The sequence below is a fragment of the Protopterus annectens genome, chromosome 13.part0 (assembly GCF_019279795.1).
Source record: "Protopterus annectens isolate FY-2018-M chromosome 13.part0, PAN1.0, whole genome shotgun sequence".
In the NCBI taxonomy this organism is placed as follows: Eukaryota; Metazoa; Chordata; order Ceratodontiformes; family Protopteridae; genus Protopterus; species Protopterus annectens.
Window position 1 is genome coordinate 955,658,307 of NC_056747.1, and position 27,319 is coordinate 955,685,625.

Sequence of the window (27,319 nt, forward strand, 5' to 3'; positions counted from 1 at the left end):
TCCACTAATTCCATGCTTAAAACAGGAGTTCCTATGGTGGGCTCAAGCATGCCAGTCAAACCCAGGTCTACCCTTTCGCAGATGTCAAGCAAACCAGACCATCACAACAGACGCTTCAGACCTAGGATGGGGGGCCCACATGCTGGACAAATGCTGCAAGGATTGTGGACGAGGATCAACTTCACCTGCACATCAACCTAAAAGAAATGCTGGCAGTAAACTGGCAATCCAAAAGTTCAAACCATTTCTCAAAGAGGGCCAGTTGATGATAAGGACAGACAACACCACAGTCATGTGGTACATCAACAAACAGGGAGGCACTCATTCATACCCCCTATGCAGAATGACTTTGGAGCTGTGGAACCTGGCACTCAGCTACAACATCCAGTTACAGGCAATATTTGTACCGGGAAAGGAGAATACTCTAGCAGACATATTAAGCAGAACCACATCGGATGCCCGAATGGATGCTACACCGGACATCTTCAAGACCATCTCAAAGAAATGGGAATGCCTCAGATAGATCTATTCGCTTCCCTCTCAATCACCAGCTCAAAAATTCTGCACAAGGACATTCCACCCACTGGCATGGAAAGTGGATTCGCTCCTTCAGCTGGAAAGGCCTAACAGCATATGCATTCCCACCTCTTCCTTGATACACAAGGTATTACTAAAAATCAAGGAAGAACGTCCACGGATAATCCTGATAGCTCCAAACTGGCCAAGACAACACTGGTACCCACTGCTGAGGAGCATGTCTCGGAACAATATGTGGCCAATACCCCTGATGCCTTTGATGTTAACTCAGAACAACTACAGCATCATGCATCCAAACCTAAAAACGTTGCAACTGACTGCATGGAACATCACATAGCAACAGCTAATCCAGAACTTTCCCAAAGAGTTAGATATTATTCTTGAAGCCCGCAGACCTTCAACAAGAAGGAACTATGCAGGAAAATGGAAAAGGTTTGTCATTTGGAGTACTGAAAGAGGGAAAGATGTGTCAAACATAGATATGCCTAACATTCTGGAGTATTTGGCAGAACTTCTACATACAGGCCTGTCCTATTCCTCCATCAAGATACATGCATCAGCTATATCAGCAGAATACAGCTTTGATCCACCTGTCTTTTCACATCCTTTACTCAGGCAGTTCCTCAGAGGAATCAAGAATGTAAAACCTCCAAGGAAACCACCATTGCCAGCTTGGGACTTGAACTTTGTGCTAGAAAAGCTGACACTATCACCTTTGAACCAGCAGCAACAGCAGACCTACAGCATCTATCGTGGAAAACTGCTTTCCTACTGGCAATAACCTCAGCCAGGAGGGTTTCTGAACTTCAGGCCCTAATGGCAGTACAGCCTTCCTAATCTTCCACCAAGATAGAGTGTCCATGAGGACTAATCCTACATTTATGCCTAAGGTGGTATCCAGAGTGTCTTTAAACCAGGCAATCCACCTACCTACCTTCTTTCCCAACCCACAAAACAGAGGGAAAGAATTCTGCATACCTTGGATATACATAGACAGCTACGCTACTACCTGGACAGAACAAAAAGTACCAGAAAAACTGACCAGCTTTTTGTAGCCTATGCAACAGGAAGGGAAGGAAAAGCTATTTCCAAACAGACAATCTCCAAATGGATAGGAAATTGCATATGATTCTGTTACTCCTTCCATGGAAAACCAATTCCACAGAACATAAGACCTCATTCTACAAGGGCAACAGCCACTACCACAGCCTTCTTACGAGGAGTGGCAACCAAAAACATTATTGAGGCGGCTACTTGGACCTCCGTGCATACATTTGCCAAGCATTATAATTTGCCTCTATATTCCAGATCCCGAGCAGGGTTTGCCACTGCTGTACTGCAAGGGATCTTAAACACACCATAATCTAGTTTTTCCTCCTCCCCTAGTTGGCTATGGTATTCTACCCAGTTGTTATGACTGCAGATGCATCCATGAAGGACATAGTACAGTTTTGTACCTACCATAAATGTAGATGTCCGAACTGGATAGCATCTGCAGTCAGGATTACCCTCCTCCTTCCCTCTGTGGTACTCCTAGGGTGTTTACTCTCCTAATAGCTAGCTGGTGGGGGGAGTCTTTTATGGTGTATTTGTTTGTATATATGTACATACATGCTTATTTTTGTGTTTACCTCTATCTTTTGGAAACATTGGCATTTATCCAAATTTTAGCCTTCAAGAGGGCAACTGGCATCTGGGGCAAGAAACACTGAGGAAAATGGCGTCGGCTGATGCCTTTATACCCGAAGACCAACAGAGATGACGTCGGGTGAAGTGCGACATCAGCCGAAGCCGGACCCGGACTTTGGAATCCGGCCGACTGAAGGGCTGCCTGACGACAGGACAACCCAATTGTTATGACTGCAGATGCTATCCAGTTCGGACATCTACATTTATGGTAGGTCCAAAACTGTACTTTTCTGAAGTTCATAACAAAAGTCAGATAAGATTACCATTTTGAGATGGGAAAAAATAGTGTTTGCTTTATCAGATTAAAATGTCTAAAGTTGTTTCAGCCACTGTGTACTAGTTTCCAGTTCCTCTCAAATTTCCACTGAAATGTTTTATAAATAGTGTGATTAGTCCTCTGCAACATTATTTAACAGATTCCTTTCTTTTCCTGTAGCTTTCACAACCTTCGGTATGTTGGCTCTCATCTCCTCTCTTTCCACTAACTTCCTTTGGAATAAGGGAAGGGCTTGGCAGGTAACACTTCCCTCATCTTTTTTGGTTAGTGTCCTTCCTCCAGTCTCTTGCTGGTTGCCTGATTCACTGTGGTCCCTAACTTCAAGTCACCTCTTGTCTCCTGCTGAAGTCCTCCAATGCTGAATTCAGATCTGGGTGTGTCTCTTTAGGGTAAAAGACTTAAAATGTCACTGGGTAAAATGGTTTAAATCAAATCTTCATTGCTCTAGCCGGCCTAGTTGTGGAGATGCAGGCATTTATTTTGCTGCTTGTTTGAAAATACCCACATTGAATCCACTTTCAGAATCTGTCAGTTTCTCCACAACTTTGACAAAATCGCTGTTGTGGTACACTCTAAACTTAAATACTATGGGTCCATGTTGTTTTTTGCCCTTCCTGATGAGGTGTTCACTTTGTGGGCCCTTTCCCTTTCTCTCTCCTGGAAAGGTATTTCTGTCCACTTATGTATGCTTTAACAAAGTTGATAGTCTTTCCATCACAAATGCTCCAGGACTGTAAAAAAATATATATATTTCTGTATGCATCTGATTCTCCACTTCTGTCAACTTAATTTGCATGTCTTCAGATTTGGTTTCCTGCTCCACCATTCTCTGTTTTATCTGATTTTTTACTGCACTCTGTTCCACAATGTAATCTAGATGGACAGGTAGGGTTACATCAATGTCTTGCATTTTGCTATAGTTTAATAAGATATAATCTGTCATGGTGCTACTCAGCTTTGAAATGTCACTGTAGATTTTATTATTCTTGTCCTCCTCCAGTATGGGTACACCCCTGACATGCTTGATTGACTCATCTTGCCCCATGCTTTTCCAGATTTCACACTGCTAGTTTTTTTTTCCTTTGTACAGGATAGTGGCCTTCTTGCACTGTTCTGCTAAAAAAAAAAAAAAAAAAAAATTTAAGACCTGGTCGTTGACTTGTATCTCATTTTTTATGTTTCTTTCAAATTTGTTGTAAATACTGAAAGTATATAAAGATTTTGATCACCTGGCATGGAGTCCTGCAGACTTCAGACAAGCTGCTTGCCATTGTATCTGGATGTCACTGTAGGTGGAACCTGTTTTAAGCAGGAATCAAGAAATGGGGACTAATAATATGTGCAGACAGTATGGGAAATGTATGTGTGTCTGAAAAGAACATACCTTAAAAACTTGGGGCCTCTAAGTTTTGCAAGCACCATCTTTGGGGGCACTGGAACAACACCAGAACAGGATGGTATCCCTGTAGAGATTTAGAAAATATAAAGGAAAATGCCATAGTTAAAATGGTTGTAATACAATGAGGTGCTGAGGGGGAGGCAATAATCAGTGCATGGCAGGAAGACAGAAAGGTGATTCTGTCCAAAGTGAAGCCATAAAGGCAATTCTGTCCAAAGAGGGTTAGGGATAAGACTGATCTTGTCTCACAGACCTATCTCTCTGTTCTTGGCCACTGTTATGAATTGTTTGACAACTTTATTGAACAAGCTAGCTAAGTTACTGCCAAACCTAATAGACCCAGATCAGAACAGTGTGGCTTTGTAAAAGGATGACAAATATATGACAACATTAATGAAACTTTAATACATGAGAAACATGCAGCAGTATACCATAAACAACTAATGTTAATAGGGCTTGATGCTAAAAAAGCATTTGATAGGGTAATCGGACATTTTTTAAGAGAAATGTTCTAGAAACTTTTAAGATGTCCTTCAAGAATGCAACTGCAGTCCTGACATATGGGTTGTCCTACCTCAGGCAGCCCTTCGGTCGGCCGGATTCCAAAGTCTGGGTCCGGCGTCGGCTGATGTTGCCTCCTCCCCAACGTCAGAGCGGCTGGAGTATAAAGGCATCCGCCGACGCCATCTTCTTCAGTCTTTCTTGCCGCGCGGTGCCCGAAGCAGTTCGCAAGTGCCGGTCGGTCAGCTCCTGTGTTTTCAGTTACCGAAGTCATCTAAAAGCTAAGTACCCCGTTGGGGAACATTTTTTCTTGCCTCAGCCGATGTCAGAAAAAATTGAAAAAGTTAATAATTGTTTGTCTTGTGGTAAACAAATACCTCATAAGGACTTCCATTCTTACTGCCTCCCTTGCCTGGGCCCAGACCATGACGTCTCGGCCTGTGCTGCCTGTGCTTGCTTTAATAAGTGCACACACAGGCGCCGGGCAAAATTTGCCAAAGACTTTTTTGGCTAATCTTTCGCTTATATCATGCCGTCGGAACAACCGACAACACAATCTACCAAAAAACGCAAGGACCGGGACCGACATCCTCGGCCCGCGTCGTCCACCGATACCACGCCTAAGCCCTCCGGAAGTGCATCGGTCCCTTCGGAAGCGGTAATTCAACCGCCCCAGGCTGACGACATCGCTTTAACGCGTTCTTCGGTCCCGAAGATTTCAACGGTGCCGGTTGTTGATTTTCCTCCAGAAACCGAAGCTCTAGATTTACCCGACACCATTCCTGTGGACAAGGTTACCCCTGCAAGTGGGGCAGCTAGGCCTCCGGTATCCATGTCCATCAAGGCCTTTGCACATGCTAAGGCTGCTAGCCAGGCCAAGGCCCATCCTAAATCTACTGCTCAGGGCCCATCTTCTGATAGACAGATCATGACTCTTGCTGCAGATCTAGTCTCTCTTATCAGGGGTTCTCAGCCGCACCCAGACAGAGGTTCTCAGCAGCCTGCAGATAAAAGGCCTAGAACTGAGCAGACAGACACCCTCTCTTCAGATGAAGCCTCTGGGGATTCAGAGCACTCGGATACCCAGGAAGAATCCTTCCAGGCCTATGAGGACTCGGATGCTGAGGATTCAATTCCCTCTGCCTCCCCTCCAGAGGATATTTCTTTTGGTGAAGTTCTCCACTTCATGAGAGAACATTTTCAATGGCAGGGTCAGGAATTTTCTGAATCCAGGAAAAGACTACATACCTATACCTTCCTTAAGCTACCCCAACACAGACCTTTAGCTATTCCTCCAGTGTTGGATGTCCTTGATGATCTATACTCAGACTCCAGTGCTTTGCCTGATTCCCTCCCTCCTGCTCCTGTCAAGCCTGACCGATATTACAGGCTCCCTGAAATCCATAAGCATCTCTTTAAGGCCCACTCTGTGGATCTGGAAACTATTTCACAGGGCCCCAAGGCAGTGGCTTCTTCCTCCGCCAAAAACCCTCTGCCCGCTGACAAGGAAGCTAGGTCCCTAGAGAGATGGGGCAAAAACGTTTATACCTCTTCCACCCTTGCCATGAGGTCACTCAACTGCCTTTTTCATATGTTTCAGTACCAGGATTACTTAATGGATGATTTGCAGAAAAAGTTAGCCTCTCCTGAGCCTATAGATAGAAAGGCATTGCAGGTTTTGGTTCATAACACTCAGCAGGTTAGCAATCATTTTCTTCAGTGTGGTTATGATGCATTGGAAGCTTCATGTAGGGCAGCCATGACAGGGGCCGTTATACGTAGACATGCTTGGTTGAAAGAACAGCCACTACCAGACCATGTTAAAGTTAAGCTCCTGGATGCACCTCTGGAAAAACAGAAGCTTTTCGGTGCTAATGCACAGGATGTGTTGAAGTCTATTGAGGAAAAGGCAAAATCAGTACAGACTGTCAAGGATTTCCTCCAGGTTCAGCCTCCCAGATTTAGCAGGAATTGGCCTTCAAAGAATTGGTCCTTTCCAGACTCAGACAAGTTCCAAAGGGGAAAGAACAGGCGTGCTCGAGGTAGAGGGCAATACCGAGGCTCCTACAGGGGCCGCCAATGGCAACCACGAAATCAAAGAAGTGGCGCAGGGAGTTCACCTGCACCACAGGGACAATCACAATGACTTGACTTTCACTCCGCCTACCAAGGCTCAAAGAGAAGCACCTCTAGGCAAAAAATTATCCTTATTCTCAAAGAACTGGCACATTTTAACCAAGGACAAATGGATTTTGGACATAATAGACAGAGGTTACAGGTTCCACTTCCACACCTTACCAATGAGACAAGGCATGCCAAACCTGCCACAAAAATCAAAGGGCAGAGGCTCTCTTACAAGTTTCAAAGCTGTTACAAATAAAAGCTATAGAAAAGGTTCCTCCTCAGGAACAAGGCCAGGGATTCTATTCAAGACTGTTCCTTGTTCCAAGAAAAGAAAAGCAATGGAGGCCTATACTGGACTTGTCTGTTCTAAACACCTTTCTCATTGTGCCAAAATTCAAAATGCTGACGTTACAGCAACTCCTTCCCATGCTGGGCAAGGGGTCTTGGCTGGTTACTCTGGACCTCAAGGAGGCATACCTGCATGTCCCAATCAGACCAAGCTACAGAAGATACCTCAGATTTCTTGCAGGAACGGAGCATTATCAGTTCTCAGCATTGCCGTTTGGCTTATCTACTGCGCCCAGAGTATTCACAAAATGCCTGGCATCAGTAGTTGCAGATTGCAGACTCCAGGGGATTCAAATATACCCTTACCTGGACGACTGCCTCATACAAGCAGACAGCAAACAAACCTTGATAAAAAAAACTTGGACTATGTCATTCAGTTGCTACAGGCTTTGGGATACACAGTCAACATTCAAAAATCAAGACTATTGCCATCCCAAAAGATTATTTTTCTAGGAGCAAAACTGGACACACAATCATAAATGGCTTTCCTCACAGAGGAGAAACAACAGCATTTACCAGATTACTTCAAAAGCCTAGCAAAACTTACCCAGCTGACCGCAAGGAAGATCCTGCAGGCCCTGGGTTACATGGCATCTTGCATTCTTCTGATCCCTCTGGCAAGACTACACATGAGAAAGCTACAATGGTACCTAAAAAGCTTATGGTCTCAACGCAGCCACAACCTAGAAGACGTAATGCCACTCATTCCTTGCCTGCAAAGGGAATTTTTGTGGTGGGCTCAAGCAAGCCATTTAAACCAAGGCATGCCTTTCAACAAAGTTCAAGCAAGTCAAACCATTACAACAGATGCCTCAGATCATGGATGGGGGGCACACATGGAGGACAGATGCATTCAAGGTCAATGGACTCCCACGGAAATGCCTCTGCACATAAATCAAAAAGAGATGTTGGCAGTGATGCATGCAATCGAAGCCTTTGGAAAATCTCTTCAACAAGGCCATCTGCTAATAAGGACAGACAACACCACTGTCATGTGGTATATAAACAAACAAGGAGGCACTCATTCGTATCCCCTCTGCAGACTAACAATGGCTCTTTGGGAAAAGTCCCTGAAACTGAACATCCATTTGCAATCCAAGTTTGTTCCGGGCAAGGACAATGTTCTGGCGGACAGGTTGAGCAGAAATTCCGTGGATCCACACGAATGGATGCTGCATCCACACATTTTCTCACAAATAACAACTGCATGGGGAAGACCGGACATAGATCTCTTTGCTTCCCATCTCAATCACCACCTGGACAGGTTCTGTTCAAGGACAACACCATCCTCTAGCCTGGAGAACGGATGCTCTCTCCTTCAGCTGGAATACCCTAAAAATCTATGCATTCCCTCCACTACCATTACTGACCAAGGTGTTACTGAAGATCAAAGCAGACCAACCAAAAGGAATATTGATAGCTCCAGACTGGCCGAGGCAGCATTGGTATCCCTTGCTACTGAGCATAACTCACACCAAACCGTGGCCCTTGCCCCAGTGGCCTCTGCTCCTAACTCATTACAACTACAAGACTGTTCATCAAAACCTGTAAACATTACAACTGACAGCTTGGAGGGTTCCATGACTTTGTCCCATGTCCCCTCTCCGAAAAGGTTCAGGAAATCTTGCTGGAAGCACGCAGACCTTCCACCAGAAAAATCTATTCGGCCAAGTGGAAGAGATTCATCATATGGAATGCCAAAAAGGGCCAGGATGCATCAGTGATGAACATACCTCAGATATTAGAATACTTGGCAGAAATGTTTCATAGTGGCCTATCATATTCTTCCATTAAAATTCACGCTTCAGCAATCTCAGCAAGTTACAACTGTGACCCACCTGTGTTTTCGCATCCCTTGCTAAGACAGTTTCTAAGAGGGATAAAGAATATCAAACCTCCCAGAAAACCACCAGTTCCTGCATGGGACCTCAACTACGTCTTGGAAAAGCTAACTCTTCCTCCTTTTTAACCAGCAGCATCTTCAGAAATGCAATTTCTCTCCTGGAAAACGGTCTTCCTGTTGGCAGTTACCTCAGCAAGAAGAGTCTCGGAGATACAGGCCCTCATGGCAGTACCTCCCTTTCTCATTTTCCATCAGGACAGAGTTTCTCTAAGGACCAATCCTTCATTCATGCCAAAAGTGATATCCAGGGTGTCTCTAAATCAAGCAATTCACCTGCCTACTTTCTTTCCCAATCCTCAAAATAAAGGGGAAAAGCTGCTGCATACTTTGGACATACACAGACAATTACGCTACTACTTGGACAGAACAAAGACCACCAGGAAGTCTGACCAACTATTTGTAGCCTATGCTGCCGGAGTGCAAGGAAAGGCAGTCTCCAAACAAACAATTTCAAAATGGATTGGACACTGCATCAGATTCTGTTACTCCTTCCATGGAAAGGGTGTGCCAGCCAATATTAGACCACACTCAACCAGAGCTATAGCCACATCCACAGCCTTTCTAAGAGGAGTGGCTACAAAGACATTCTAGAGGCTGCTACATGGAGCTCCGTGCATACATTTACCAGACACTACAACCTGCCTTTATAATCCAGATCCCGAGCAGGCTTTGCTTCTGCAGTCCTGCAGGGTCTTTTAGCTACACCATCCCTTGCTTAGATCCTACCACCCCCAGCTTGGCTGTGGTATTCAACCCATATGTCAGGACTGCAGTTGCATTCTTGAAGGACATAGTACAGTTTTGTACCTACCATAAATGTAGATGTCCGATAGATATGCAACTGCAGTCAGGTTTTCCCTCCCTCCTACCCCTCAGCTTTTTTCCTTGGGTCCATTCCACCTCTCCTTTTTAGCTGGGGATATCTGTTATGGTGTATCTGTTTATTACTGTTGTGCATGTCTGGCATTATTTGCTTATCCATTCACAAAATGTAGCCTTCCTTGGAGGGCACCTGGCATCTGGGGCAAGAAACACTGAAGAAGATGGCGTTGGCGGATGCCTTTATACTCCAGCCGCTCTGACGTCTGGGAGGAGGTGACATCAGCCGACGCCAGACCCAAACTTTGGAATCCGGCCGACCGAAGGGCTGCCTGAGGCAGGACAACCCATATGTCAGGACTGCAGTTGCATATCTATCGGACATCTACATTTATGGTAGGTACAAAACTGTACTTTCTCCAAAGAATGGAGGGAACTGCTGTTAAGAATATGTAATGGAGCTTAACACCAAAAAGTGGATGTATACAGTTTACAACCTTCCAGCTTAGGGGGGAACTGTTTCCCCCTTTCCCCTTCTCTTAGGTTTGTACTTGAAACCATTATTCTCTTATTTCAAAATCCTGGATTTCTTTGGCTATCAATGGGAATGTTTGTAGACAGTATAATACTATACCTTACTCAGCCTGAACAGTGCATGCAAAAGTTATTTGGGATATTGTTATGTAGGTATTTAAAACAAAAACAGCAGCCGGCCGGCAGTGGTGTAAATAAGACTTCCAAAACCCAAAAACACAAAACACCAGAGGAAGGCAGAAATGTAGTTTTTAGCGTAAAAACTTTAATTTCCCTATTCGTCTAACAGACTTCAGGAACACGTGTTTCTGAAGAAGTCTGTTAGATGAATAGCGAAATTTAAGTTTTTATGCTAAAAACTACATTTCTGCCTTCCTCTGGTGTTTTGTTGGTGTTTTGTGGTTTTGGAGATATTATGTAGGTATAATGAGTTGGCAGGATTTAAAATTAACAAGGAGAAAACCAGCGCCACAGTGACTAAACTACAATCATACAATTGATTTGGCTTATCAGTTCCCCTTTCATTTGGGGGGCATGAAAAGGTGAAATACTTAGCAGCATGGTTAAAGCAGAGAACCAAAGAAATGATAGAGTAAATGTGGCACAAGACACTGGATAAGAAGGTAGCTATGATAAGGAAATGAAAAATGACTTGGATTTGGATAGTCAAATACAAGCTATGAAGAAGTTTTCAGTCCCATTAATTTTATATGTTTTATAGGCATATTTCTACCTGCTGAAAAATGAGTTGTGGAAAAAATGAATAGAAAGCTGCAGGAATTCATGTGAGAAAGCAAGAGAAGGAGAATAAAGTGAAACCAATTATCTCTACCTACTGAATATGGAGGACTGGTGATGCCAAGAACTGCGCCCACAGACTGAAAAAACATGTTTGTTTCATCAAGTCTTGATGTTTCTTACATTTTAACACTAGTTTTGGACTCTGTATACTATTTTTTATATTTTTAAATGGAATTCCAGAGTCTGGCATCTTGATTTTTTTAGTCTACCTCTAGGTATCCCACATTGCAGGTGTTTGGCTTTTATAATATTACATCATAGCCCCTACGCTCCTATCGCTGCATTGACTTTACATGTGTGTTCACATATACTTTGGTTTCTTTTAGTCAGTCAGGTTTAATTGCCATTTCTTGCTTTTCAATGACTACTTAAGTGGGGATAATCACACAGAACATTATTCTCAGCACATGACCTTTGTCTCCTGCTGTGAGCCGTCAGTCACAACAGCAAACAGCTCAAATTTGCTTCTTTGACAGATACGAAGGGGAGATGTTTAGGGGGAGCGGAGATGAGTTTAAGAACTACAGCTCAGACATAACAAAAAATGAAAATTGGCCACTTTACAAAAGAAAAAGTAGTAGTAATAGGCACTGAGAATACTGTTCTGTAAGCAAGGGGAGGAACAGGAACGTGTGGCAACTCTTGACACAGTCAATGTTGTGGAGTGATAGACCAGTGAGTTCACATATGAAAGAGCAATGGATAACACAGGATCAAACTGGAGAATGTGGCACAGGAAGATGCTTTGGAATTTTCTGTAGAATGCCAACAGGAAATAGAGAACAAAGAATGTGACCTCAGTTTAAAAGAAAATGATCTAAGAGAAGAGTTGCTTGATTTAATAAAGAAGTACAGACATATTAAGATCAGTGAAAGAAACAGACTACAGAAAGTCAATAAAAACCAAAAAGTTAGAAGTTTGATAAAATAAATGAAAAAAGTAATTAGGACTGTCCATAATGATTCATGTAATATAACAGGAGTAAGTAGTCTATACTGCTGTGTAGCTTAGTCAGTCTTACCACAAAAACAGGGTACTAAGGGAAGGGGAGAAATAGAATGCCATCATGAAAGTATTGAATAGAGAAAACTATAAAACAGTTAAGACAAGAAGTGTCACTAGAGGGAACAGATTAACAAGAATATTCAGAAAGATGTGATAAAAGCAATGTGCAGTATCAGAACAGATCAGGATCTATTATGCACTGTTGCAAATAATAAACTAAAATATCAGCACAAGCAGAAAAACTTGGAAGATAGTTGGCTAAATATAAAGGAAAAGTACAAAATAAGCAATTTATTGATGACACAAAAGTTTTTTAGAGAACTGGGAAACAATACAAAAGAAAAAAAACTGCACCAAAAAAGGATAGATTTTGCAGACGTATCTAAGAAGATCCTGTGGAACATAAAGATGTTAAATGGGTAGAAGTAGTAAAAGATTAGGTTTAAATGTACATGATATGAAATGGGATAAAGTAATGACCAGAGAGATTGAAACAAAGTTAAGAGAAAAGGGCAAATATCTATCCCAGCAGAGTGCTGCCCCCCTGACATCTCGGATGCTTAGGTAAGAGCCGCCCTCTCCAAAGCAAAAAACACAGCATCATTGGGACCAGACGGTGTCCCGGGCTGCATCCTACATGAACTCCAAGAAGAGCTAAACCCAAACATAAAACTACTGTTCAATCTCAGCCTTACTACAGGATATGTACCCAAAGAGTGGCGTACAGCAACTGTGGTCCCTCTCCACAAAGGTGGTGCCTCAACGGATCCTGGAAACTATTGCCCCATAAGCCTGACTAGCTTGGTCTGCAAAGCTATGGAAAGGATCATCATGGACCTCATAAATAAAGATATTGGGGACCTACAGACACTGGATCCTACCCAGTTCGGCTTTGTTAAGGGCAGATCCTGCCTCTTAAACCTGGTTGATTTCTTTGAAACAATCACCAAGGCCATTGACGAGGGGAAGGTGGTCCACACAGCCTACCTGGACCTCGCAAAAGCCTTCGATACAATACCCCACTCGGGCATTATAGATAAGCTCACCAGCTTAAATATAAACCCCTATGTCACTAGATGGGTTGCAAACTGGCTCAAGGACAGAACCCACATGGTTAGAATTGCTGGAGCCATGTCAGACTCCAAACCAGTTACAAGTGGAGTCCCACAAGGCTCAGTCCTGGGACCTCTCTTGTTCAGTATATATTTCTCGGAGGTACAGGCCAACACGGAAGGACTGTGGCTGACCAAGTTCGCAGATGACTGCAAACTGGGCCATAATCGACTCCAGCCGACACAAGCATCCTGCAAAAGGGCCTCATAGAAACAGACAACTGGTGCCAGAGCCATGGCCTCAAGCTAAACGCCAAAAAGTGTATAGTCATCCCCTTTGGCAAAAACAAAGTGCCCACAAATTACCACATAGGTGGTAATCCATTAAATACAGAAGAAGTAATTAGGGACCTGGGGACCCAAGTTGATAGCAATCTCTCATTTGACAACCACGTGGCCAAAGTGGTTAGAAAAACATTTTATATAGCCCACCTAATCATGAAGGGATTCACATCTAGATCAGGGGAGGTCATCGTGCCTCTTCATCCCTCATCAGGCCCATAATTCAGTACAATGCCCCTTTTGGGATGTACCTTACCAGACACCTGCAACAACTGGAAAGACCCCAAAAGTACCTCACCAAGAGGATCAAAGGGCTCAAACAGATGCCATATGCTGCCCGGTTAAAGAAACTCCAGCTCTACTCAGTGGCATACCGCCTGTTCAGAGGCGATCTGTGCCTGACGTATAAAGCCATGTCCAACCCAGAATTAATGGACATGCTGCACCTCAGAAAATCCAAATCCTATTGAGCTACATGCTCGAGAGACTTGAACCTCAGCACTGAAATAAATAGGACATGCTGGAGGGACAGATTCATAACCCAGAGGCTCCCTTCATTCTGGAATAAAATCCCAGTCCAGGTTAGGCAGAGTCGCTCATTGACTCTCTTCAAGAGGGATCTTGATGAGTGGATGGGAGATCGTAGGTTTACCCTGGGTATCACTTCTGTGTCACTGTTAGACAGAGGCACAGTATACTAACCTCAAAAAAGGGCATAGCAAAATTAATTTAAAATGGGTGGCGAAAGCCAAACACATTCTGGCTAGGTTTATAAATGCCCTAGGGCAGATAGCCTAGTATGAACCTATGAACCTTATTGGAAAACCGGAGACCCAGATGCAGTACCTAACTTCTGTCTAAAAGTGGAGTGAACATGCAACCTATCCTAAAAACTATAGACCAAAAACTTGCCTTCTGATGACGTATAAACTGTACACTGGAATTGATGCCGACAGAATTTATAGTCATTTAGAAGAGAAAACAATTATGGCAGTAGACAAAATGGTAATAGTCATATGGAACAAAGGATCATTTCTTGTTAAATAAAGTAAGTCATAATGGAGGACCTTAGAAAAGGGGAAGAATCTAAGTATGGCATGGATAGACTACAAAAAAGGCATTTCACAATATCAGACATTCATGGTGTATCAGATACACCCTGCACTGATCAATTGCATTACAGAAACCATGAAACAGTGGCAAACCACTTTGCCGTTAAGCCATGATGAAAGACAAAGCATTATTCCAGGGATAAAAATTCAAAGGTAGATCCTCCAGGGTGATCGTCACTGCTGCTCTTTTGTCTTACCCTTAGTCCATTAAGTTGCCTACTTAACAGATTAGGTCATGGCTACACTTTGGTTTCCAGGCAGCAACAAAGTGTAAAGACTTCTCATCTTTTTGTAGATGATTTAAAACTGTATAGTTCAGCAGATGATGAACTGAGAGCACAACAGCAAGTGGTCAAAACTTTTTCAGATGATACAAGAATGTCATTTGGTCTTGTTAAATGTGCAAAAGCAACCTTTAAGGCAAGAAAGCAGCAGCATCAAGAAAACATGAGTTTGGGACAGGAATGCGATATCAAAGAACTGGAGCAAGAGAGAATATTTGGGAACTGATGAAGGCTGAACAATAAAAAACATGAACAAATGCAAATAGAACTTAGTAAGGAATATTTTAGAAGACCTAAAATTAATACTGAAAACAGAGTCGACATCTAGGAGTAAAATCCAAGCTATAAACCAATTTGCTCTTCCTGTCCTAATGTACAGTTTTGGAGTGATTGCCTGGTCCCAGTAGGTGTTGGATAGGTTAGACAGGAAAACGGGAAGGATGCTTCATGCTCATCAAATGATTTATAAAAATCATTGCATACCAGGATTATATATTCCCTGTTCTGAAGTAGGTATGGGCCTCCTTGAAATTGATAACATGTATAAATCTGCAATTGTGGGACTACATGCATATCTGCTAATCTCACAAGACCCAAATGCAGCGTAAGTTTCGAAACATGAGGAAAATAAGTCTAAGATGACTTCCTTGCTTAGTTTAGCAGAAACATATTGGTGTTTTTTTACCTATGTATCATTGCCACTAAGGTCTACTCCTACCATAGCAGTGATATTGAATAAAGTCCAACAAGTTCTTTATTAGATACTCTGTGTCCCCTGTGATATTTCTGGCTAAGCACAACCTTTATCTTATTTTACTTCATCTCTCCCTACCTTTTCAAATCCTGTTTTGAGTACATTCTCAAGAGTTGAAATAGCTCCACTACGAATGTGTACCTCCTATCACAGCTCTGGTGATACAGAGCAGCTTCTAATCAAGCTAGTGTATGTCTCAAATACTTTGTAAATAACTATTTATCTGCCCTAATTAGGGAGCTTGCTGCTAGGAAACCTCTGACCTTGGCTCATGCCCCTCTCTACTACGCACTAGCACTGCTCTCTGTGACTGTACAGTCATTCCATTTCTTCTACACTCATCCCCCTTCAGTGGCACTGTGGCTTTTTTCTTAGAAATAGCCCTCAGATTCCACTTTACTCTTAGCACCCTTTTCAATAGCTTCATTTAATATCCAGCTGCTGTCCCTCTCCCCTACTTGCATTTAGAATCTTTCGAGATAGTTTTTGTGTCTGTAAGACTTGTCCATTTCAAGGGTGGGTGCAACACACGCCGTTCACCCTCTGCTCTGGGCTAACTCCCACTGTCCTACCCTTCCCCCATTCCCACCCACCCCCACTTTCATTACATATATACTTACACACCACACCCCTCAATTAACACTGTTACTCCCACTGGCCCAATTAACCCATCATACATCACCACACTTCCATCCTCACCACTGGAACCACTCCCCATCCCCACTATAATTATTACCACAATTGCTTACTTAAGCACTACACATACCCTCCATTTACTTGACCTCACATCATTACAATGTCCCCTGCTGTAGGTATTTGCATACTAAATTCCATAATGCTTACAGTCACAACTGTCATGCTCCTCCAACTCACAGCCTTCACCTCTTACCACACTCGACTACAAACCAACATCTCCCTCCCTTGGCAAACTGCAACGATTGACCATCACATTGTAGCTCCCAGTATACTACATAGCTCCATGCCTCTACAGATCCTCCCACACTGACTATTGCCTCCATAGAATGCAATCACTCAAATGCAATATCCACACCTCAGTAAAACACACTATTAATACCCACAAGTTTAGCAAACTCTACCTATATTTACTGTCTAAGCTATCATGCTGTGGGGACATAACACCCTAACCCTGGTCCCAACTCTCCACCAAACTCGGACCCTGACCATTTTACTCACATTATCCATAGACATAAGACCTCCCTACTCCTCCTCCTTAATATTAATGTAAGAAGCATCTCAAATAAAACTCGAACTACACACCCTACTAAATCTGTATAAACCTGATATTGTACTACTGACCAAAACCTGGCTAAAACTAGAAATCAATAGCAATGAAATAACAGCACCAGGCTATAACTTTCAGCGCAGGGACAGAAAAGGTAAAAATGGTGAGGGTGTTAACACTACTATTCCAAGATCATCTCAAGTTAGAGCAACTTGAGACTAATATTCCAGGTGTAGGCAATGCAGAAATCATCCTTATTCTGTTAAAGCTGAACCCTAATAAATGCACAAATATTATAGGCTGCTACTGCCCACCTGGTAACAATGTTACCAGTATGGAAAACCTACTAGAATGGAGCTCAATCTCCCTGCCCCAGGAAAATATCCTACTAGGATATTTTAATATAGACTGGCATAGGTGCTGTGGCCACACTCCATCCACCCACATCAACCTCCATGGGTTTACCCAAATTATCTCATCCCGCACCAGAACTGATAAAACAACCAAACAGTCCATCCTGGACTGGATTCTTATATCTGATCCCTTACTCGCATCTCTAGCAGACTGTCTGCCAAACAGCCTTACTGACCATCTGGCTACCTTCCTTCTTAGAAAAAGAACTCATCAAATTAACCAGACAGCCTTTAGAGCAGTCAGGAATACAACAAACCTCAAGCCAGATGACTTTATAAATGCCCTAAAGAGTTGCAATTGGAAACCACTAATGTCAGTGTCACTGGGTGAGGCAGTCCACTACTTCAACTCAACCTTCCTACAAATATTAGACCCATCATGCATCCACCAGAACCATTAGAAGAAGGGCTAAGTATGCTCCCTGGCTAACTAAGGCAACTACATCCATCCTCAAAGACCGGGACAAAGCATGGATACATTTCCACAAAAACAAATCCCAGTCAACAAAACAAAAATACTCAAGCTCAGGAATAAAGCCAAAAGATTCAATAATCTGACAAAATCAACTACTATAAAAACCTCCAAGATAAACATAGCCACAACCCTCAAAAATTGTGGGCCACTATAAATTCTGCATTACAACCAGGAAAGTGGGCCACTATAAATTCTGCATTACAACCAGGAAAGTCTACTACCCCTACACCTAGAATAGTAAACAACCAGGAGAACATCCCTACTCAATTCAATAAATTTTTCACCGAAACAGTAGAAGTCCTTGCACATGCTGAATGTAATAGTAAGAGCACCAACCTCCCACCCACACAAAATAGCAGTAACCCACAGGATGATACCACCCACTTTACCTTGCATCCAACATCAGCCAAATACATTCTAAAATTCCTCCACAAGCTTAAGCCAGCCACCCTGGCTGCAGATAATTTACCAGCAGAATACCTACAGCTAGCCACAGATACAATCGCCTATCCCATAGCCATTCTAATTAACAGATCTATTGCAGAGAGTAAAGTAACTAATATATGGAAGATCTCCCACATAATTCCACTGCACAAGAGAGACATTTCCTTAGAACTCAATAACTACTGACCATTTGCTATCTTATCACTGTTATCAAGTATTCTGGAAAGAATTGTTCACACCCAGCTCATAGACATCCTCCTAAAAAACAACCTTCTATCTAAAAAAAATCAGTACAGCTTTAGACCCTTCCACAGCACCACAACAGCTCTATTGTCCTTCTCCAACAGAGTTAATCGCCACAGGAACAAGGGACAACTAGTTTCTGCCATTTTTTAGACCTGTCTAAAGCTTTCAATGTGGTCAACCATAATAGACTCCTTAATACAGTAATCACCCTAAATATCCGCTCCCCCTCTACATCATGGTTCAAAAGCTACCTGTCAGGACGTCAACAGGCAGTGAAATGGCAGAACCAACTGTCCTCTCTTGCCAGTAACCTTGGGTGCCCCCCAGGACTTCAATCTTGGCCCACTACTCTTCTCTCTGTTTACCAATCATCTCTCATCCTCAACACCCAATGCCCCAGTAGTACAATATGCTGATGACACCACCCTCATATGCACAGCCCAAACATTAGATGAATTACAGCTCCAGACCCAACAATCCTTCTCACTAGCTGAGACCTGGTTCACTAACTCTCAGCTAATCCTAAATCCAGATAAAACAAAACTTCTTTGTAGTGGTTGTAGGTCCCCTCCCCCACATGACACCTTCACCATTATATCCAAATACAAAACCAAAATTACCCCTACCTCCCACACTACACTCCTAGGTGTAGAAATAGATTGCAACCTTAAGTATGGCTTTCATATAGCCCAAACTATCAAGAAGGTTCTTAAAGAAAAAAATCTGTCTCCTCTATCGTAACAAACAATTTCTCGCTAAACAAACCAAAGCCACCATAGCCAAGGCACATCTGCTGTCTACCCTCCTCTATGCATCCCCATTACTTACTAACCTCTGCAAAACAGACCTAAACAAATTAGAATCCTGTTCTAACAAGATTGCTAGATTTGCTACTGAGACCCCATATAGGGCCCATCACTGTTGCTCTCAAACAACTGGACTGGCCTGAACTAACACAGCTACTGAAACCCAACCAGTTATCATTGACACACAAATATACTATCAAACAGCTAAAACTCTGACACTACAGAACCTAATTATACCACTACTAGAACCTTAAGACCTAGCACCCAAAACCACTTAGATGTCACCAAGCATATCACTGAAGCAGGGAAATCTCTCTTCAGCTATTCTATTTCTAAAGCTTGGAACTCTTTACCTGGCCACATAACCTCCATGTGCTCCAACACTCAATTCACAAAGCTCCTCAAAGCACACTATATGAATTCCTGATTATGCTCATGTGACTCCCCAGGATAAACACTACTGAACTACCTATTCCTCATCTAAACCTAATCACAATGTATCCCATAGAGCAAATACTCTTCTTAGTGTGTTTTCTATACCTGCGTCATCTAAATGATTGTAAGAAAAATGTTAATTTTATTTAGTACCATACAAAATGTGTAAGATATGTGTTATATTGGTGCTACCTATATATGAAACTGTCAGTGTTCTTCATTGTGTTTTGCTGTATGTTATCTTATCTCATCTATTATGTACTGCTAGATGTCCGTGCTGTGCAACTGTATAGTTTCTACCTGTTGAAATATGTAACTTTATCTGGAGCTTTTCTCCCTGGGCCTCCACTGAAAAAGGACCTGTATCCAGTCAAGACTTGCCCGATAAACAAATGTAAAATAAAATAAATCAAGCAGGAATAGAAATCAAACCAGAAGTAGATAAAAATCGAGCAGCAACTGAATGTGCCAAAAAAACAAAAGAAAATATAAGGTGAAGGATCAAATGAGAAGGCAAGAAATGTGGAAAATGCATAAATATAGGTTGTTCTAGGAGTTTTCTATACTTGTAACTATCTGGATCAAATGTGGGAATGGTTAAGGAGAGAATGTAAACCAAAAGACAAAAGGTCAATATTGGCTGTCGAAGATAGTGGACTATGTACACGTTTGTTTACAAAGTCTATTGAACATGTGGAAGAAACAGACAAATGTAGGTTTTGTAACAGAGTTGGAAACGGTCGCACATCTTGTTGCTGGTTGTGATATACTAATGGCAGAAGGACTACACCGAAAGGCATAATAATGTGGCAGGACTGTTGCATTGGGGATTATGCAAATGTTAGCGTAGAGGTACCTGAAAAACACTGGAAACATGGGCCACAAGCATCCTAGAAAATGTTGTTTATATCACATGGGGGACCATCAGTTACCAACAGCTCAAAAAATAGATTCGAGAAAACTAGATATAGTAGTCCATGAAAAGACAGAAGTAGCACTGATCATTGAAATTGCTACACTCAGTGACTATGGTGTGTTATGTACAGAGAGACAAAGTTATACAATGCCAGGATTTGCAGACAGAAGCAAGTTCATTCTGGAAAAAGGATACCCAGACAGTTCCAGTAGTAGTAGTAGGAGCAATGGGTCTTATAAAAAATTTACAGTCTTACTTGGATGTGTTAGATGCATGCAACTTCATATGAATTGCAGGATGAGTCGTTACTGGGCACATTGCGGGTGCTGCGAAGAGTACTTCTGACTAACTTGAAAGACTGAAACAATAGTTTCTTGTCGTTTATAATAGTAACACAGTTGTCAGACAAGATTTTAAAGTATGTAAAGGCAACTAGCTAAGTCTGACTGTGGTTAGTAGTGGTGGTCTACTCCCGTCATGGTATTAAAAACCTAAAAGACTTGGAGAAATTTAAAGTGGAAACGAAGGTATGTGTTACATTAGGATGTTTGCTACTGGTACATCCCAGAGACCCACAGGGGATATGCTAGGGGTGTAGCAAGCCTCAGCCTGCAAAACCACACTCTCCAAAGCCAAAAACACAGCATCCATGGGACCAGACAATATCCCAGGCTGCGTTCTACACGAACTACAGAATGAACTGGCACCCTACCTAAGCACCATGTTAAATCATAGCCTCACCTCAGGCTTTGTACCCACTGAATGGCGCACCGCGACAGTTATCCCACTCCCCAAAGGGGGAGCCACGACAGACCCCAGGAACTACCGCCCCATTAGCCTGACGAGCCTGGTCTGCAAGGCCATGGAACGTATCATCATGGAACTCATAAACAAAGACATTGGTAATCTCCAAACTCTGGACCCTACTCAGTTTGGATTTGTAAAAGGCAGATCATGTCTCCTAAACCTGATTGACTTCTTTGAAGCAGTCACCAAAGCCATAGATGAGGGTAAAATGGTTCACATAGCTTATCTAGATCTCGCCAAGGCTTTCGACACCATCCCCCACTCTGGAATTATAGATAAGCTCACTAAACTAGGTATAAATCCCTATGTCACAAGATGGGTTGCCAACTGGCTCATGGACAGAACCCACACTGTGAAAGTAGCGGATTCCAAATCCGACATCAGACCAGTGACAAGTGGAGTACCACATGGTTCAGTCCTGGGTCCTCTCCTGTTTGGTATCTACTTCTCTGAAGTGCAGGCCAACACAGAAGTTCTTTGGCTAACAAAGTTTGCAGATGACTGCAAACTAGGAGCCATAATCGAAACTCCTAACGATGTGGACAAACTACAAAAGGGCCTCACTGAGACGGATACCTGGTGTCAAAGCCATGGCCTGAAGCTCAATGCCAAAAAAGTGTATTGTCATCCCCTTTGGTAAAAACTCTGTACCCATAAACTACCACATAGCTGGTAGGCTACTTAATGCCGAAAATGTGATGAGACCTTGGGACACAGGTGGACAGTAGTCTCCCCTTTGATAATCACATCACCACAGTGGTCAGGAAATCCTTCTACGTGGCTCATCTCATCACAAAAGGATTCTCATCCAGAAAAAAAGAGGTCATTGTTCCCCTCTACTCATCACTCATTAGACCCATTATAGAGTACCACGCCCCTTTTGGTTTGTACCTCACAAGACATCTACAACAACTGGAAAGACCACAGAAATACCTCACAAAGACGATTACTGGCCTCAAACAGATGCCCTATGCAGACCGTCTCAAAAAGCTACAGCTTTACTCCATCGCATATCGCCTACTCAGGGGCGATCTCTGCCTAACATCCAAAGCTATGTCAAACCCGGAGCTGTTGGACATGCTCCACTTAAAGAAATCCCAATCCCTCCGAGCTACACGCCCTAGGGACCTTAACCTCGTCACCACAATAAACAGAACATGCTAGAGGGATAGATTCCTGTCCCAGAGACTTCCCATACTCTGGAACAGACTACCTATCTATGTCAAACAGAGCTCCTCATTAGCACTCTTCAAGAAAAATCTTGATGATTGGATGGGAAATGGGAAATTCATCCCGGGGATCACTTCTGTGGCTCTGCTCGACAGGGGCACAGGAAAATAATTTTCTTGGGTGGCAAAAGCCAGGGTACATTTTTTGGCTAGGCTTGTATGGGCCCTAGGGCCGATAGCCTAGTACCTACCTATGAACCTATGAATATTGCACCAGTGTCTTAATGCTATGCATTTACTTACAAAGGGAGTATAGCAACTTTCCATGCACAGCAGAGGAGAGCAAGAACAATGCAGGAATTTTATACTGTAACATACTTCCCTGAAGTTTTGGGGGCCATAAACAGCACTCGCATAGAAATAGAAGTCCCACCTAGCGAACAGGGAAAAACATGATCAACAAGAAGTGTTTCCACTCAGTCAACTTCCAGGATGTCTGGAATGCCCAAAGGATCATCCTCAATGTATGTGCAAGCAACCAAGCAGATGTTCATCGTGTTACCCTGCTGCAGTCCTCACACTTGGGTTATCCTGTCGTCAGGCGGTCCCGCAATCGGCTGGAATTCCAAAGTCTTGGTCCGGCGTCGGTTGCTGTCGCTTCTTCCCTGACGTCAGTGCGCCAGGGGTATATATAATGCAATTGATGCCATTTTCTATAGTCTTTCTTGTCATGCGGTGCCCGAAGCAGAAGCAGTTCGCAAGTGCCGGTCGGCCGACTCCTGAGATTTTCGAAGTCGAATTTCATATCCGAAGTCTTCAATAAAGCAAAGTACCCCGTTGGGGAAACTTTTCTTGCCTCAGACCGATGTCAGAAAAAGTTAACAATTGTATTTCTTGTGGGAAGCAAATACCTCATAAGGATTTTCATTCTTACTGCATACCTTGCCTAGGCCCAGACCACAACGTCACTAGTTGTCGTTTTTGTGCTAGGTTTAATAAGCGTACTATAAAAAGACGCTTTGATTTTGCACAACACTACTTCGGTAGAAAATTTAACTACACTATGCCAACGGAGCAACCGACTACCGGCGTGCACAAAAAACGCAAGGATAAGGACAGGCAACCTAGACCTAAGCCAGACTCCGAGGCCTTGGCTGGTCCAGTCTCCGGTTCACTGGTCTTCAGTGAGGCTCCGACGCAGCCCCTGACTACCGCAGATCTGGAACCTGAGACTGCTTTGGAACTTTTGGCGGAAAGTATTAGGCCAACGCAGCCATTTTGTTTAGCCCCTACCGACGACACTGCTGACAAAGACGGTGCTGCAGAAACACCTTCGGTTTCTGAAGGCGTCTTCAGACCGACGACGCTCACCATAAAAGCGTATCCTAAGACTAAGACTCCTATTAAACCTAAAAAGACTGCACTTCAGTCTCCAGTTAAGGCCCCATGCCTAAGAAACAGATGCTCAAAATAGCTGAAGATTTGATCTCTTTAATCAGGGGTTCCCAACCCCCACCCGACAAAAGGCCTAGACAAGAGGAAGATTATGCCTCCTCTGAACAAGTGTCTATTTCCTCAGGCTCCTCTGAGGACCAAGATTACTCCTTCTCCCCTTATGAAGATTCTGATGCTGATGATTCTATTCCCTCAGCTTCTCCTCCTGAAGACTACTCCTTTGGGGAAACTTTACACACTATGAGGGAACATTTTCACTGGGAAGGTCAGGACTACTCTGACTCAAAGAAAAGGCTCAGAGTGCAATAAAGAAGAAGTTTTTCACCAGCTACCTGCATGTCCGTGGCGTTCACAGTTTTTTCAGTTTCTTTTACTCCCCCAGCACAGACCACTTGCCATCCCCCCAGTTTTAGACATTGTGGATGATGTTTACTTAGACTCCAGTTTGAACCCAGATTCTCTGCCTCCTGCTCCGGCCAAACCTGACAGATACTATAGAGTGCCTGATTCCCACAAATTTCTTTATAAAAGCCCTGTTGCTGATCCAGAGACCCTCTCCCAGGGTCCCAAAGGGGCTAAGGCTTCTATGGCAAAAAATCCTGTACCCTCTGAAAGGGACTCCAGAGCACTGGACAAGTGGGGGTAAAAGGTTTACACCTCAGGCACTCTAGCTATGAGGGCACTAAATTGTCAATTTCACATGCTAAAATATCAGCAATTTCTAATGTCTCAGTTAAAACAAAAAATGAGCACACTCCCTTAACAGTCTGAATTGAAAGAAATGCAGGATCTGTTGCATGCAACTGAACATGTGGGCAAACATACTTTACAATGTGGATTTGATTATTTGGAGGCTTCCTGCAGAGCAGCTGTCACTGGGTCTGTATATTGCCAACATACTGGCTGACAGGTTCAGTGCTAATTTCTCCCCCCCCCCCCCAAAAGGAGAATCTATCTATCTATATATATCTATCCCAGCGGATTGTAGCCTCCCACACATCTCAAATGCTCAGGTGAAAACTGCTCTCTCCAAGGCAAAAAACACAGCATCTATGGGACCAGATGGTGTCCCCGGTTGTGTGCTCCACAAACTCAATGAGGAATTAAACACGCTGTTAGGGCAGCTGTTTAATCTTAGCCTCACCTCAGGATACGTACCCAAGGAGTGGCGTACGGCAACTGTGGTCCCACTGCACAAAGGCGGTGCCTCCACTGACCCTGGAAATTACCGCCCCATCAGCTTGACAAGCCTAGTCTGCAAAGCTATGGAGAGGATCATAATGGAACTCATAAATAAAGACATAGGGGACTTACAGACATTGGATCCAACCCAGTTTGGCTTTGTCAAGGGCAGATCATGCCTTTTAAACTTGGTTGATTTTTTTGAAACAGTCACCAAGGCCATTGATGAGGGCAAGGCAGTCCACACAGCTTACCTTGACCTTGCAAAAGCTTTCGACACAATGCCCCACTCGGGTATCATAGAAAAACTCACCAACTTAAATGTAAACCCATACTTCTCAAGATGGGTTGCAAACTGGCTAAGCAACAGAACCCACAGGGTCAGAGTGGCTGGCGCCATGTCAGACTCCAAGCCGGTCACAAGTGGTGTCCCACAAGGCTCAGTCCTGGGCCCCCTCTTGTTCGGCATCTACTTTTCAGAAGTACAGGCAAACACAGGAGGATTATGGCTGACAAAGTTTGCAGATGACTGCAAATTGGGCGCCATAGTTGAAAACACATCAGACACAGATATCCTCCAGAAGGGTCTCATAGAAACGGATAACTGGTGCCAAAGCCATGGCCTAAAGTTAAACGCCAAAAAATGCATAGCCATACCCTTAGGGAAAAACAAGGTTACCCCTAGCTACCATATAGGTGGCAATCCACTAAGCACAGAAGAAGTTATCAGGGATATGGGGACCCAGGTTGACAGTAACCTTTCATTTGACACCCACGTTGCCAAGGTAGTTAGGAAAACCTTCTACATTGCCCACCTGATCATGAAGGGATTCACATCTAGATCAAGGGAGGTCATTGTTCCCCTGTACTCATCACTCATCAGACCAATGATTGAGTACAATGCCCCATTCGGAATTTATCTTACCCGACACCTGCAGCAATTGGAAAGGCCTCAAAAGTTCCTCACCAAAAGGATAAAGGGTCTCAAAAATATGTCTTATGCTGCCCGACTGAAGGAACTCCAGCTCTATTCAGTCGCATACCGCCTGCTCAGAGGTGACCTGTGCCTAACGTACAAGGCCATGTCTAACCCGGAACTGATGGACATGCTCCACTCAAAAATCTAAATCCATAAGAAATACAAGAGGAAGAGACTTAAACCTTAACACAGTTATAAATAGGACGTGCTGGAGGGACAGATTCATCACCCAGAGACTCCCTATGCTGTGGAACAAAATCCCGGTACATGTGAGGCAGAGCACCTCGCTGGCCCTGTTCAAGAGAAATCTTGATCAATGGATGGGAGATCGCAGGTTTACCCCGGGGATCACCTCAGTGTCACTGCTGGACAGAGGCACGGTAAACTAATGGGCATAGTACCTTTCAAACTTAAGGGATGGTGAAAGCCACATAACGTTGGGCTAGGCTTATAAATGCCCTAGGGCAGATAGCCTAGTATAAACCTATGAACCTATGTTATACGTAGGCATGCTTGGTTAAAGGAACAAACTCTGCCTGATCATGTTAAAGCAAAGCTTCTAGATGCTCCCTTACAACTGGATGTTCTTTTTTGGAGTTAAAGCAGAAGAAGTCTTGAAGAAAATGGAAGATAAGGCAAAATCTATGCAGACAGTCAAAGATTTCCTACAGGTACAGCCCCCTCGCTTCAGCAGAAATTGGCCAACAAAAAATTGGTCCTTTCCAGCTACTGACAGACCACAGAGGGGTAAATACAGACGTCCAAGAGGCAGAGGACAACCACAAGCCCAGTACAAACCTCGACAATGGGGCACTGCAACACAGAAGGGAGGAGAAGACAGGTCCCAAACTACCAGAAGGCAAACTCACTGACTTGCACCTCATCTGGCCAAGCAACACTCTCTTGGCAGCCCCCTTGGGAGGAAAACTCGCACTTTTTTCAGACAACTGGCACATTGTCAGAAAGGACAAATGGGTCCTAGACATAATTTCACAAGGATACAGATTCCATTTTCACACCTTGCCAATGAAAAGAGGAATGCCAAACCTGCCACAAAATCAATGGGCAGAGGCACAAAAACAAATTACAGCTCTCATGGACATGAGAGCCATTCAACTGGTACCTACTTGAGAGCAAGGCCAAGGATTTTACTCAAGACTCTTTCTAGTTCCCAGAAAGGACAATGCCTGGAGACCAATTCAGGACCTTTCAACTCTAAACACCTTCTTAAAAGTACCCAAATTCAAGATGCTAACACTACAGCAGC

General features: G+C 43.4%; 1 protein-coding gene across 4 annotated transcripts in view; it reads left to right on the top strand.

The window, feature by feature from the left end:
• The window catches only part of LOC122787814 (signal transducer and activator of transcription 5B-like), a 2,227,565-nt gene that overhangs the window by 453,337 nt on the left and 1,746,909 nt on the right, over positions 1-27,319 (top strand). Inside the window, exon 3 of one of the 4 annotated variants that reach the window (XM_044054721.1) lies at positions 10,853-11,021. The exons of the other annotated variants lie outside the window; for them this stretch is intronic. The gene's annotated coding sequence lies outside the window, so the exon portion shown is untranslated. The remainder of the gene's footprint in view (positions 1-10,852; positions 11,022-27,319) is intronic. 4 annotated transcript variants of the gene reach the window in all.